The sequence below is a fragment of the Bombus vancouverensis genome, chromosome 4 (genome assembly GCF_051014615.1).
Source record: "Bombus vancouverensis nearcticus chromosome 4, iyBomVanc1_principal, whole genome shotgun sequence".
In the NCBI taxonomy this organism is placed as follows: Eukaryota; Metazoa; Arthropoda; class Insecta; order Hymenoptera; family Apidae; genus Bombus; species Bombus vancouverensis.
Window position 1 is genome coordinate 222684 of NC_134914.1, and position 13727 is coordinate 236410.

The following is a 13727-nucleotide window of genomic DNA, read 5'->3' on the forward strand; positions in this document are numbered from 1 at the left end:
CCAACTCCAGCCAGTATGCTGCCATATCTCTTGCGGATTCTCCCGGCTCTCGGTCCAGCAGCAACCTTGCAGTTATTGCTTCTCCTGGAGAAGGATCGATGTTGACTAGGCTCCCTGTCCGTCTCAACATGGTGAATTGGGCCACTCGATGTCTCTTCCCTTGGATCGGTTGTTCTCGTACACCTGGCAGAACGATTTTTCTAGCCCACGGTGCCATTTTTGCCAAATTACGGGGCAGCAGCCGTATTGAATCGAGACATTGCTCGCTCTCTAACCCCCAATCGATTAGAAAGACGATGTAGCCAGTCATGGTCCTTTGTAAAAGGATGGCTCTTTCCCAAGCGCTAGATTCCTTAAAATCTACTAGCACGGCGACTAGCATGCCTGTTCTTAAACTTTTCGCCTTCGGCAAGTACTCCACGGGATGTTCCATCATCTTCAAATTGAGTGTTTGGGTTATCTTCGGCCATCCAGCCAAACGAACCCACATGGTGGTAAGTGATTCGACTCGAACCACCCGGACGGGAACTCCTTCTCGGAACCGATCGTTTGTCTTTTGTAAAATCTCCATGGTTTACAAGATTTCGAAAAAATTTCGAATGTTAATGTTCGACTATACTGATCTGCCTAGTTTACGTGTCTAGGTCGGATGGTGCTGGCTCCGCCGGGAATCGGACCCCCTTTATATACCAGCAGCACCGACCTTGGAGAGGGCCCCCTTTATATATCAGCTGCACCGACCTTAGAGAGGACCCCTTTAAATATCAGCAGCACCGACCTTGGAGAGGACCCCCTTTATATATCAGCTGCACCGACCTTAGAGAGGACCCCTTTAAATATCAGCAGCACCGACCTTGGAGAGGTACTCGGTCACCGTTTAAGCTAAACGCACGTTTTCGTTTGTCTTGTTTCACACTTTTCTTGTCCTCGCAATATTTTATAACAGTGTTAACAATATATACAGGCAAAATATATAGTCTATTTTTGATACACAAGTGTCAGATATCAATTATTGCTTTCCGTTAAAATAAATATATCATTATTAGATGCTCTTTTTAACATTCCTATCCGCATCCTTACAATATTTTACAATTTTTAACCTAAAAATGTCGCTAGAAAATAGAAAACGAAAAACAATTTGAAAAGCACTAGCTCGCTTGAATGTGAAAATTGTGACGTGGGTGTATGTGCTTTGCCCTGCTTTAAAATATATCACACTCAATTGTATTATTAATTATTAAAGTAAATTATTAAAGTTCACGTATGTGTATCGTACCTTTAAGAAAAATTAACATTTAATTATCCAATGTGCTTGCGTAGAGAACAGCATTATCCGCCACATATTGCGGCGCAGTATCGTTTACGCGTAGTTCGCGTCAAACCCTGCCCTACGAAGGAACATCCCCGCACAAAATTCAATCGTACCTAAGACGTTAAACCGATCCTTTGCAAGTTTTCTTCAAAGAGATACGCTATACGAGTTGTTTGATTGATATCCGAAAAGTTTCTTTCTGTTTATGAGGAAATAATAGACGCACAATGTCATTTGCTTTATATCGTTTTGTCGCATTACGTACGATCCATTTTGTTCTATTGAGATAAACACCGAGACATTTCACAGACTTGGTTCACGTTTGTACGGAGGTGCATTATTGTAAAAACCACGTTTGCGAAAAAGACATTTTTCGGACAACCTAATATATTTCATACGATGCTGTTGCCAAGAAATATTTATTAACGAAGTGCTAAAAATTGTTAGTTGCAAACAAATACTAGGGGAAATTGTTTTATCCGCGTTTACACGCAGAAGAATTTTACTGCTCAATAATATTGCTATTGGAACGAACGAGCCGTTTCGCTAACATCGGAACAAAGTAGAAACGAATCGGTACTTATCAAGGAGAAAACTTTGTCCAGCGTGGGGAAAAGTTTAAGGACCGATGTCCCTCGATCCACGCTACAGACGGCCGATGAAACAAGGCGAATTAGCGGGAGATCGGGAGTAGAAGGCAGAACAAGCGGAATAGAAAAGGAATGGATACGTCAAGCTTCGGCCGTGCGATTTCGTATCACGTAGCGTTATCCCCTCGTAAAGTTGGCCACTCGTGCCACTAGCAGAAACTGTATGGCGGGCTCCGAGAGGATTTTAATCGCGCGACGGACGAACATATCGGTGAAATTACTGGAGAGCCCCGTCGACGTGCCTTTCGTTCCTGTCTGCCCCACGGCTCGGCTGCCACGGATCTAACAGATTTACCGGATCCAACGTGCCGGGTTACGAAACTTCGAAACTGGCTAGAATCGACTGCTAAGTTAATTGCCGGTCGCTCCCTCCCACCTACTCGTCTATCAGACGACTCCAACTAGTAACCGACGAGGAAACCGCTGATTTCAGGCGTAAATTCAGCTGAAAATCCGTAGCGTGGAACGATGAAAGAGGCCGCACGGAAGAAAACAGCCTGGCGATCAAAAGGCTGGAACGTGCTTTCAAACCCGAACGCTTAGCTGCGCCGCCCCGCACCGAGATCCACTCTGACTTTCGCCCTTTGTTGCGAATATGACAGCCCGTTCGCGCTTTACCCTCGACGATCGACGCCGACCACGCCTCTGCCGCCTGTTATTTCCCAACCGTCCACCGTTTTGCTCCCCTTCTTTTTCATTTTCTTCTTTCCCCTCTTCTCCTTTTATCCTCTTTTCCCTTCTTCTCTCGCCGAAGCGCCGCGTTTGCTGTCGAGTTCGGCTACGATTGGCAAACGCAAATCTTACGTGGACGCGCGTTACGCGCCACGATCGATTATATTTACAACAACGCCGGCCCGCGCGAGCGCTCGCTAACGGCGTCCAGAGCACGTAGGCAGCGCGGCGAATCGGTTCCTTCGTTCTGCCGCTGGTCGCGATAAAACTCGGTGTCTTTTTGCAACGAGGTAATTTTTGCGACAGCACGGGACGTTTGGAACGTTGCGAAAAGAAGGGGCGCGCACGCGGACGTTCGCGAGAAGCGAACAGCGGTGGCGAGGGTGTTTCGCGGATGTGGTCGACGGACCGTGAACGATTGCGAGCGCGGAATACGAGCGGAAGACGGAGGAAGCCCGCCTCGAACACCGACACCGTGATCGCTTCGCTAGGCAACGCCGCGCATCAAAATTGTAAATTTCCGAAGAAAGTCGCCGTGCTCGTTCCCGGGAGAGCAGATCCTTTCGTTTACGTTCTCGCGTACATCCGACTCTTTCGTATGGAGCGTGCCGCGTTTTCGTTTCTCGGCGCGAAGCTCGAACCTGGTGGACCCGGCGGAAATTTCCATCCAAAGTAGGAAGCGGCGGCGAACTCCGTCGAAACTTGGTTTCGCTCGGCGTTTCGAGCACGGCGTACGATTCGCGCCACGTCTGTGCTTGATACCCGGCTTTCGCACGAGTTGGCAGACACGCGTGCTACAGCGGTACGACGCGGTGTCAGCGTTCGCAGAGAGAAGAGAGTAACGCTGTGCGTCGTAGCGTGCCTGTGCGCGACAGCAGCCCGCTCTCTCGGTGATCCGACGTCGACGAGGATACGTTCGTATCGTATGCGGTACATGGTGGCCTAGGATTCGGCCGAGGCTTGGCCACCATGTAGACCGAAACGCAGACGGGAGCGTAGAGCGGAACGTAGAGTGGCGTAGGAGAGGGCGGAGGAGAGAAGGACGAGAAGGTCGGTAGATCGGAGTGGATGAAAGTGGATGAGAAGCGGTCGTTGGAGCGGCGCTGGATGGGGAGAGGTAGGCCCGAGTCGCGCAAGTGTGCGCCTTTATACGTACACGCGTACATCTGCGAGAAGTAGTTAGCCGACGCTTGGTGGTTGCGGCGTCGGGGTGGTGGCGGGCCGGGATCGACCCTGGGACCACACGGCATCATCCTCCAACCGTCAACGACCTGCTCGACCTAACCCTCCCTTCTCGTTCCTTCTCAATCGTCCACGTTCGCAAAACCTAGCTTCTCCCTCTAGCACCGCTTCATCGCTCCCACCAGTCGTCCGTGTACTCGCCTTCTCCTTATGCAACTCCTCTATCACGGGCAAATAAAGCCTGCATACCCGGCCTGAGAGTACTCCGATACCGATCCGGCGCGGTTCCACTCTCCCGCTTCGAGTTCTCGCGTGTGTCGAGTCGTTAAGGATCGCAGAGGGATTCGACGTTCCAGACGTCGTCGTCGCCGCGTCGTCTCGATCAGAGACGCACTCGTCGAGGATTTTTCCGTCGAGAGTTCGGTCGGATTGCGGCTCGCAGAACGAGGCCGGATTAACAGCGATCGAAATACGCCCGAAGAATGGCGACGCGTTATCATCAGGCTGTCGATGCTCGTAATTTCGGTCCTCGAGGTTCGGTCGTCGATAAAATCCTTTAAATCGGCTGTACGAATTCGAATCGTTCGAACCACGGAAAGCAACTCGATGTAAATGCGACTAGATCGGTCGTAGGTAAACGGTGTCTCGTTAACGGCCGTTTTAAATAATAAATCGTCGATAATAAACTTGTCGTTGGCGATTCTAGAAACTAAATGCGCGCACAGACGTTACATCCCCTCGATTCGATCGACGCATCGATGTCTTCCTATCGCTACGCAATTTATAACGGCAACGATTTCGAGCGGGTTGCAAGCTCGTTGCCGGTGATCGCGACTGTCGACAAAAGAGGACGGATAATTCGCTAGACCCACGCAGGCTAAACTAGGGAATTCGCCAGGGCATAGGATTTATCGTCGTTGCCGCGGAACGATCTCCGCGTAAGGTCCAGCGACGCCGAAGGCAAACCCGGAACACAGTTTGTCCGTATTCTTAACGAATCGATTCGTCTTTTCGAGAGATTCTCCTCGTTGGCGTAAGCGGAAACGCGCTCGATCGGTTACCTCTATTTTCGTTTTTTTCTCTGGGTAGCGCATCGAGCGAAAAGCGGGCGTGAGTGGCTTGACGGCTCGAGAGTCTGCGATCGAGGATTCCCGATGTTCTTCTCTGACGGATCGTCGATATACGTAGAACGCGACGAGGTCCAACTCGATGCCGCGTCGCGCGTTTCAGAGGATATCAGCCCTTTTCTCTCGCGATCCAGCAAGAAACGACGAGCCGAGCGAAGGAGGAGGTGTCAACCTCGACTGCGGTACCTGCGCCGACGACGCGATCCGAACGTAGCGATTGGAAGGTCGCTTTAAGCGTTAATTTGGCGATCTCGCGGTTGATCGAGATCGGTGTCGGGATCGGCGTAACACGCGCGTACGAGCGCATATTACGAGCGAAAGACGATTAAAAGGCTTCGCGCTCGTAACCGTGATACTGTCCGGGCATGGTTGTCCTTGGGTTTACGACGCCTGTCGCTCGAGATCCTATTGTGTCGAATCGATTATCCAACACTTTGCATCTGCTCCGATTAGTGCATCGTCGAGGAACAAAACAATGCAAGAACGATAAAGCATAGGATATATATTAAATGCTAAAGGATCGGGGCTTTGGCGCTACTTTGGCGGGGCTACTTTGGCGGCTTAAAAGAGACGAATACGTGGAATACGTCGATCGATCTCTCGTATCGAGGATACGGACTCTCGAACGTAAGACGGATCAAGTTTCTAGCCACGTTTCGAAAGGGCGAATAAATTGGAATTAACGCGGCTCGCTATAGGGCGAGTATACGGAAACCACGGGCTGCGATAATGTAACCCGTGGGATAACGGCTTCCGCGTAGGACTCGACGTACAATTGCCCTTTACAGTGTTCGCAGTGGAACACGATATGCGCACAGATCGGGGTGCGGCTTAATGCCAATTCACGGACAAAGGGTGACCGCGGACGAAAAAGAGAGCCACGGGATTCTTGGAGCGAGCGAGTTTCGGCCGGCTGCGCCGTTTCTTTCGACGTTGCTCTCTCGGTTCGGAGATAACAGCGCTGTGTGCCGCCGGACGATTAATAACCGACTCGAGATCTAGATACGAATAAGTATGAAAAGGTTGGATCTTAGTTTCGTCGTTCGAACGACCATATAACGCGACGTAGGACGTTACGATGTGAAACGAAGAATCCCTTTAAAATGGAAAATGCCGTGACACGGAACGACGCGATAGCCGACGTTGATGCAAAGCCGAAGGTACTTGACTCGATCGACGTCGAGTATCGCTCAAGGGAGATCGGTCATGAAGTAAGGGAAAGAGGAGCACTCGTACGATCCTCGTCCCCCGTGCGATTAAATATCGCAGGGGTGCGGTCGATGGAGATCGTAAGAAGAGTCGCGATAAAGCGAACGAAGCAGGCTTACGCCTGTAATCTTCGGAGGTACGTTAATATCGCGACTAAACGTCGTAACCCACGAACTCCGGAGAAGAGGGTCGCAGTTATTAATCGGGCAGCGATAATCGCCGGCTCCACGATATCCAACGAATTCATCCGCCTCCTCGTCCGTCGATTCTCCGTCGTTCTTCGATCGTCGTTCTTAATTACGCGTCTCAGGGGGACGAGAGCAACGCGTATCGCCGCCACGCGTCGATCGACGAGGTATCGATTCGCTTCCGCGACCAGCGTCAAATTCCGGGCCGACGAAACAACGTTATGCCACGCGTCGAGATTCGCGTTGCTCGGCGTCTTTCTCCGTGGGTCACGAAGCCGAAAGGGAGGAAAAACACGAGGGATCCGTGAAAAGGCGTCGTTGTTCGATCAGCGTGTGTCCAACGATAAGCGAAGCGACGATGTCGCGACCTTACGCCAACACGGGCAATTCCTTTTCCTCGGGTTTCTCGTTTTCTGGATGGACGATCCGGTCCGCAGTTTTTGATTCTCTACAGAGGAGTATACAAGTACTTGATTTGCAAAATGATTAGTTTAAAAGATATCTTAAATTTAACTTTTTTTATTTTATTTTATTTTATTTCTTTTATTCCTTTTTTTATTTTATTTTACTTTTTTATTCTTTTTTTTTTTGTTATGTATTTTGCAATTCGTACAGCTGAACATTAAATTTAGTATTGTAGGACTTGTGTGAATGGGGAGGAAGGATAAGAGAGAGTTAACAAGTTTTTAAGCTTTCATTAGTTTTTATTCACCTACAGTCTTGACTAAGTATATACAATTCAGTACTAATTCATATAGAAAAATACAAATATCCACATAAAACTGTACATACAATCATACATACGAAATCATACATACAAAACCAGACATACAAAACCATACTTGACTAAGAATATACAATTCAGTAGTAATATATGTCGGAGATGAAAAGAAAGCCGAAGCCTTTCCTTGGAAATTTTGGGAACATCCTCTAGTACCTTAGCCTAGATTTTATTATAGTTGTAATTGCTTAAGATTTGTAATAAGCGAGATTGGGTTCGAGGTGACAATCGGTCGCTGAACGTAGCCACGGTCACGGGATGGATGTTTTATCTAACGGAGGTCTGGAGTGGTTGTATGTGTTTTCCGAGAAATGTGGTTGTGGCGGCATGCGGCCTCGAGAGCGGGCCTAGCCACGTGTGATGTTGCCTCGGAGGTGCCGATGCAATGGGACATACATTGTATTAGTAATCAAAACTCCAGGCAGAAACTGCCTAGCAACGGCGTTTGGAACTTTCTCGATGCTTCCAACGAGTGTGCCTAGCAACGGCGTTTGGAACCTTCTCGATGCTTCCAAACGGGTATAGAAAACAAAATGCAATCGTACAGGGAGAAAAATCTCCACGAGGCTGGCATTCTTGCGATTGCCTTGGAGAGTGATACATCGAGCATTTTCGACGATCGCATTTGCGTCTAAGTTAGTTTCGCTTAGTAAGGAGTTTTCCCGGTGACCGTGGATTCGTTTGAACTCAAACATTGCTAATAGTATTATTTAATTTAATTATTCGTAGATCGTATTATTCATTAGGCTTAGTGTTTGTTAGACTTATTATTAGTTGTACTTATTATTTGTTAAGCTTAGTGATAGACCTGTATATACGTGTAAATAAAATCTCGGCTTTGTGAAACGATGGCTAGTCCACATGAAGAGTCGTCGCGCTCAAAATTCGAATCGTGATCCGACAAACATAAGTCACAAATATGAAGTTGACTTGCTGGAACAAAAAAAAAAGGCCAAACTTAATTCATGTGTTAGTAATTCAATGGAGGAACGTGAAGCTGGAGCTAAAGATGCAAAAGAGATAAAATGTAGTTCTTGAACCACAAGGACAAATAATCTGCCCTTCAATGTGAACTAGACGACCTAAAGGGTGAATATAAAAAAGTAGGTGATTTTGGATATAAATATGAAGAAGAAACTAATAAATTGAAACTGGATTTTGAGAAATAAGAAAAATGATCCTTGTCAATGAAAATAAATTTGAAATATTGCGTAGGGTAGAAATTGAAGGTAAAGTAAAAGATATGAACGAACAAAATAATTTTCTTAGAAAAGAACTGGAAAACGTCCAAAAACTTTCCAAAGATGTTAATAATCGCTTACTCGAGGCGAACCAAGAATTAAAAGATTCACATAGAAAACACACTCTTATTTGAAAATTGAAAAAAAAGAAAAAAAAACATCAGGAAGAATTAGGTGATATAATAAAACTTCATGATGAAGAAAAATATAAACTGATACAGCATTGGTGTTCTGTAGAATGTCAAACTGCCATAAAGGGTTACATTGATGGAAAAGTGCAGTAAATATTTAAATAACAATCCATGACTTCTTAAGTAATTGTAACAATCTTGATGTTTTACTATGGAACAACTAGATAAAGTGCACAGTGACATTAATAAAGTAGAATCATCGATAAAAGTAGATGTATCTTCTTCATTAATATCAGAATCAACGACTGATATTATAAAGAATGTGCATGATATTCCAGGAAATCAAAAAAAAAAAAAAAAGAAATAAGTCACAGGAATGTACAGATAATACAATTCAAGATGGTTTAGTAGTAAATAAATGTGATGTAACAAATTTAAATAAAAACAAAAAAAATTTCTAAAGTAAGGAAAGTAGTGAGACAGAGAGCATAAAGAACGCTGCGATTAATGAAGTAGAACAAGAAATAATAAATAAGGACCCACAAATTGATGATCAATGTAAAAAAAAAAAAAAAAAAAGATGAGGAATTTCAAGAAGAGCAAGCAGAGAATACAACTGAGATTGGAGATCATTCAAGATATGCAGGTGACACATCTTTAGATAAAGAATCTTTTATAAAGGAAAATAAGTAGTTGGGTTACGACTCAGCCTTCTTACTACCACCCAAGTACTAACTTTACGTGACACTCTCGACCCTTCCATCCCGATAATCCCAATCAAAATTCGAATGAACCACCCAACGGAACGAGCATCGATCCCTATAGAATCTCTTTGAGCATTCTTCACTAAGGAATTGTCGTCTTTTACCCCATTACGTTCTTCCATCACAATCTTCGTAATGGTAAATGAAAAAGTTTTTAAAACGCGATGGCGCTATCATTTTCTAAAAGCGTCGTCTTTACATTTCCGATGGCCACGGGCACATCCGACTGCCAGATATACAATATATTATAAGAGTATCATTACCATACTTTTCATGAAAAGAGCAGTTTTTCTTGATAACTATACTCTGTAACATAGATTGAAGTCGCTGATTTGATCCCTCTGATATCGTTGTCTTATGAGAGTCTCGCCTGGTCTTGATTGGTTCTGTTGACTCTTATCGTTGTGAAAAATCGATTCGTTGTGTACCTTTTTTGTATAGAGAATTATTTTGTGGTAGAATATAATGTTGTAATATTTGTGGTCTTTACTTTACTAATTTTGTCACTGAGCCGCTCTTTGGTTCGTTGAGCGATTCATATTCCGCATATATGCCGTACTTGCTTCGCTTGGTACTTTTATAATTTTCGCAGTTACGATACGTGGAAGAAAAATCGGACTTTGGAAAAGTACGAGGCGCCGGGATTTGAACCCGGGATCCGAACGTTTGTACTCTATGGCGCTAACCACTGCGTTGCCGTCGTCCGACACTAGTTGGTTTCGAGTGGTGAGATTTGCGTTCTCGTGTGCCGCCACGAGAGGAAATCTCAGTGTGGGTGTGCTTTCTGAACGAAGAACGCGGATTCGTTGTTCACACTTTTCGTTAGGAAAGTGAGGGTGCCCATTGATTATAGCCAACGTTAATGAATGAAGATAGGAGGAGGAAGCCTCCTACCAACGTGGCTCGTGGGTGACATTGTTTATTGGAAAAATAACTACCCGCTTTTTCCGTTATTTGTAAGAGTGCGCAATAAACCTAAGCATTGTTCTAAGGACCATCCATAAACCGAAAACACTTACAGGGTTAGAGATTCCTTCAAGCTATTAAGATTACGTCAAAGGATTCAGTTTATAATATATAGTATGTAGTAGATCAGTATATAGTATAAAGTTTCAGACGGCGCACGGACCATCGTACGCGCCGTAACATAGAGAGTTATAAGAATATACATAAAATATAATTAAACATCGCAAAAGTAACTTAATTAGAAATGACTAGAATGTATGATGTATAATATAATGAATTCAAATTGTCTAAAAAATATTACAAATTTATAGAGATTTTACTATAAAATGTTTTTAACAGAAGCTGATACAGTTATATAGCATTTTCAAGCATTTACGAACATTAATGTACGAATTTGAAATTAGCAATATTGAAGCGCGGTACTCGGAAAGACGAATGTACATGGATAATTGTATGCACTAATCAACGATACGGTTATAATTGCATGCTTGATAGAAAAATATCATCGTAAAATTGATATGATTTCATGGAAACGCGTCTAACTTGGTATCTCGAAAGTATCTTAAGCAAACTAATTAGCGTGCCTGTTATGTCTTTTAAAATGTAAATTAACATGTAACAAAGAAACCTTCATCAATTTGATTCGCTTCAAACTGCGCAAATAAGTAGTATAAATAATATTTGTGATAGATTTGGCATCAATTCCATGTTTCCTTTAATATTTGCCTTTAGAAAGTCCAATTCGTTTCACGATTATACAAATTACTAAAAAAATGTCTATATTAGTAATTTATTTATTTTGCATTAATCGTGACATGTTAGTTGCATTATGTTATATGTAAACTACCACAGAGGAAAAATGATAATCTTTCAGTTATTAGTTTTCTGATTTTAATGTCATTTTATGAGTACTTTAACACGAGGTACTTGTAAATGAAAACAACCAATTAGGTTTAAAAACATAAGCCTGTTACCAAGACTCTTATTAAATTGAACAAGCTTTTCAAAAATCGAACGTGTATATTAACGCGAACTTATTATTTGACTGATTTGACTGATTTGACTGACATCCGAAATTGGTGAGATCATATGAAATTTTGCTTTTCGCGGTTCGGTGTATAAGAACGCGTCACCGATTGCTCAACTTTCGATATAAAAAGCGGATCAAGTCTACCGGATTATCCTACAGACACGCATTAATTCGTAAGAGTTAGTCATCATCTGGATAATAATTATCTGAAGAAACTTTCAACGTGAAAATATAAAATTCTCATTGATTACATATTGCGTTCGCCATAATTGAAAAAATGGTAAACCTTCGAACTCATCTTTCTAATACACGTTTTCTTTACCTCGTGATAAATAAATTCTTGGAAATTTAGGAAAATTTTCAGTGATCATTTTAAGGAATTTGACAAATTTCCAACGAGACTATGTGACACCGTTAGGTAAAAGTGATTCAAATGTAGTAGCGATATTAAACGAGAAATCTATAAAGGTGTCATTAGAAATTCTAAGAATGTCTCTGCATCTTTATCTTAGGTATTACGCCAATAGTTTTCATTACCGTGATGTAATATTTATCATGCTTATTTTGTAAGTAAAACGAATCGTTGGAATATTCCCGAAGCTAACGAAGCATTTCCCAAAAGTTAAACCGAAGAAATTAACGCGAATAGTTAAGTGAAATTTTTCCATTAACTTGCTGACCAACCGGCAAATAAAAAATCATAAAAATTGTTTCAATGTGTTGAGGTCACGCATAACTTCTTTTTTCATTGACGATTACCAAACAGGTAAAATTTCGAAATTGTACGAAGGCCACGTGACCAGATCGTATTGGAATTTGAAGTGCATGGAAAAAGACAACTCGAAGTACAAACCTTGAGCTGTACTACTCGAAGTACAAACGTGAACTAATGGATGCAGAAAAGCAATTAACGCCAAACATCCGAACAGCATCTTGCAGCCCGTCATTGTTCTGAAATAAAAGAAGTGACGAATTAAAAAGACGCAGGACTAATAATAATAAAGGAAACTTAGTTCGTATTATAAATTGAATTTACATCAGAAAAGAAGCACGATCAAGCGAAACAGATCGTAGAAATGACAAATATCATCGATATACGTTTCAGTGTAATTTCACTTTTGAAAATTATTTAGTTTAATACGATCGTATTCATCGCTCTGAAACTTTCATTGTGCTGCAATTTGTGCTGCGTCTTTTTAATTTCTCTATCTTTCTGTGTTTTCGGAAAAATTACTTGAAAGATTAAGAATTGCTTGCCTTATTTTATTTTCCATTAGTTAGGATTTGATTATTCCAGGTAAGGTTTATTATTTATAACAGGTTTTATCACTTGTTTATTATTTAGGAGTTTGTTATTTTAGGATTAGTACCTTTTAGGATTTCTTATCCTTCGAGTTTCTGTTTCAGATATCTAGGTCTATTTCAAGATGTTTTATTACGTTAGGATTATTCATTCGATTAAGATAATTTAAGAGTTTCACAATGTACAAAGAAATAATCGCGTGAAATTTAGATTTATGCTTTAAACGTATTAAACACGCGGTAATTTCAATGTCTATAGCCTCGAACGTGTTCTGATTAGTTGTGTCATTGTCTGTGACATTGAAATCACAAAAATCCATTGCAAGTGTGCTGTCATGCAATGTGGATGTAATTGGGTTTTTTGGGTATTTCCTGTATCATCTGATTTGTACAGTACTATTTTAACGCAAGGACAGGAAACTTATTATATATTTCCCGTCCATTATTTGAATCGTTGTGAAGTGTAACGAATTATATTCGATTCGAGGAGATGTTAATGAATTACCCATTTCATATGTAATTACATGGAAATAAAAATCATTGCAAAAATAATTGATCTAATGACAACGGAATTTCCAATATTTTTTTGTTTCGTCACGTCTTTTTCATAATATATCTTTTATAGGTACGTGATTTATTAATCGTTCGAATGGAAATAATTATTCGTATAATATTCAAATGATTCTAGCCATAAAATAAATTAAAACGATACCTGTCAATGATATGCAATCTGCGTATGACGTCAACCTCGATCTATGCTTATACAAGAAATGTTATCAATCAATGACTAGATATACAATAATCAAATATTATAAAATTTCCTGAAAACCTTTAGGTGTTAATATTAAGGTGTTAATATCTTTAATATTTGCAAGTTATTGTTTAGCGCTAATTAGTTAGAATGTAACAAGTGGTGTACCAGAATTGAGATAATTAAGCCACACGAACAATCTTATTTAGATCTTTTTAATTTTTTAATTCTCTTTTGCTCTAATACTTCGTAAAATTAATCTTCATTAGCTACTACACTTCATAGAATGACAAGAGATAATTTTTCTTATATAACGTTTCATTCATAAAATCTATCATTAAAGTATATCTTCATAAAAATATCATTCCATACTAACGGTATATTTGGTGTCATACGAGATAACAGTTACCAGTGATGACAT